This window comes from Musa acuminata, unplaced genomic scaffold, assembly GCF_036884655.1.
Source record: "Musa acuminata AAA Group cultivar baxijiao unplaced genomic scaffold, Cavendish_Baxijiao_AAA HiC_scaffold_1136, whole genome shotgun sequence".
In the NCBI taxonomy this organism is placed as follows: domain Eukaryota; kingdom Viridiplantae; phylum Streptophyta; class Magnoliopsida; order Zingiberales; family Musaceae; genus Musa; species Musa acuminata.
In genome coordinates this window covers 4,105,001-4,107,500 of record NW_027021348.1, presented here as the reverse complement: position 1 = coordinate 4,107,500, position 2,500 = coordinate 4,105,001, and the positions used below count along the sequence as shown (strand labels likewise).

The 2,500-nt window shown below is 52.1% G+C and overlaps 1 pseudogene; it reads right to left on the bottom strand.

The window, feature by feature from the left end:
• The window catches only part of LOC135670595 (28S ribosomal RNA), a 7,976-nt pseudogene that overhangs the window by 3,502 nt on the left and 1,974 nt on the right, over positions 1-2,500 (bottom strand).

The following is a 2,500-nucleotide window of genomic DNA, read 5'->3' as shown; positions in this document are numbered from 1 at the left end:
TGAAGGAAAAGACCATCTTTTCTGCGCCAGTCTCTCAAAATTTCCACATGCTGCTTGAACTGGGTGGATGCTTGTTGGAGCTTTAACGAGCATCGCCTCGCAAACTTCAGAAGTTTTGGGTCCTTCCTCCACAAAATATGCTCATTGACTCTTCTTTCAGTTAGTTGTCACATCCAAGTAGGTTCGCATCACTTCCGCTTTCGATTGGCATTTCGTTGGGAAATGAAGCGGACAATCTACTCTCAGTAGCACTGATCACCGTTGGTGAGGATTTTGACAACTATTGTCTTCCATTATCTTCGAAGGGTCTTTGAACTTGTGCAGAGCTCCTCTGCTGGATAGATAAGAGAACTGGGGTACTCGGTTTCGCCCATTCTCTTAAGAGTTGAGAAGGCAAAGGTTACTTGACTTCGCCCGCCTCCTCGAGGTTGTACTTCATGCATCGAGCTGGTTACTGGCCTTCGCCTGCTCTTTGCTCACACTTCTGAAGCACTTGAAGTGTTTGCACTCCTTGCGTTGAGTTAGCTACTGTGATTCACCTTCTCAATGCCATTGAACTTCTGGAATGCAGGAAGTTTTCACCCCAACTTGGAGTAATTCTCTGATAGATGAGGTCGCCTCTGGGATTGTACCGTCTTCTCCATCAACCCTGCCGCCTACTCCACTGAGTAGCAAAGGTACAGCACCACGTACTGCCTGCTTCGTTCCTTGGTCGTGCACTCTTGCATGACCCGAAGTCCTTCACTTACGGCTATCTTGATGAGAAACTTGTTGACACCGGTCTTACGAAGTTTCTTGGCCTCTGCCCTTCAGCCTTGTCTCGGTACTTGGAGATTGCCTCTGCATGCTCCACCTCCTCGGCCCCTTTCACGACCAAGCGCTCTCCCTCCGTGAGAGCAAGGGATCAATGACTTGCACGGAAGTCCCGCCTCTGCGATACCATGGCGCTGCCATGCCCATGGCCCTACTATCCGTCGCTTCGCCTCTGTATCCCTTTCCTTCACAATCAGTAGAGATGTCTCCGTGGCACTCCTCTGAGTCCACCTCCATTCTAACTGATGCTTGATTTTGGGTAGCTAAGTCCCTCTGGACTCATCGTCGCTTCCTCGCCCCTTTCGACCTCCTGCTTCAACACCTCTGTGTTCTCCAAGCAGTCTGTTTGGTCGATGGAAAGACAGACTGCAACTCCCATGCATGGCCTCTGCCATCACATTGTAGGGTTTGCACCGATTCTGTTCTCCTTAGCTTCCTTGGTAGCAACGTTCGCTTACTCGACCTTGTCCTCTGACTTGTCGGGCTCCCTTAAGCGAATATGAGCTCTGGAGCAGTCCAACTCTCCAGCTGCTTCGATCATACCTCTGCATGATCAAGTCCCTCTCATGGGACTCACTGGTACTTGCATTCGAACTTTTCCCTTGGTGGAACCCAGCCCCCATATGCTGATGACCAAGGTTTTCATCCGATGCAAAATTCGGTGCACGCCCGGAAGACCCGCCTCTGCGGTACCATGGCCTTCACTCCTTGAATCCATAGCACTTCTTGCCGTCGTGTTGTTCACCAAAGCGGAGCTCCCAGTAGCTCCCGATCATACCTCCATATGATCTCATCCCTCACGGGACTATGTCGTGTGTGTCGCATTGCCACGAACTGTTCCACCACGATCCGCTGCACCATGTCGCCTCCTGGTGACATCTCCATTGCATTCTGATCCTTGTGGAATAAACTCGAATTGTGAACCCTCCATGTGTGGCCTCTGCCAATACATCGCAGGGTCTCCTCCACCTTCGATTTTGTTCGCTCCTTTGGCAATCGACCTTCATCCACCCACTCTTGGGTCACACCTAGATGAAGCACCGCTCTAGGACAGTCCGTCGCCTAGTAGCTCCCGAAGTCCACCGACTTCGCTGTAATTTGTGCACCATTGCCTGGATCCTGGGCCTCTGCCCCTACCAGCACAATCTCCGCTGCGCACTGCTTCCTTCATAGCAACTCAAATGGCAACACTGTGGCATATTCTTCAAGAGTACCCACCTCTGCGTCCTCTTGCCCCGTGCTAAGGCCTTCTGTACCCAACTTCGCCTCCGCAAATTGAGTCGCCTTAGTTCCTCCATCGAATGCTCCTCCGAGATAAGGTGCATGTGCCCCGAAGCTCCCTTCGTCTTTGGCACCATGCAAGATGAGTCCGCTCTGTCAGAATGAAGGACCCAGGGAACAGCATGATTCTACTCCTGCCTCTGCAAGAGTTCATGTCCTTGACCTCTGTCTAGGGAAAGCGCTGTGCCTCTGCTCCATGTTCCAACTTCTATGCTGGCTCCCTTCATGCGGCTTGGGTACTTCGCCAAGTTACACCCAAGTTGCTCCGCTCCTCGTTTTTGCATTGAGTCGATGGTGGCCCTCGCGCCCACCATTCCACGGGTCAGCCCTCCCTTGAGTCCGATCTCCATATCGACTCCAAGTGTGCCTCCATTTGAGTTGCTTTGGGTCGCTCCCCCACTTGATC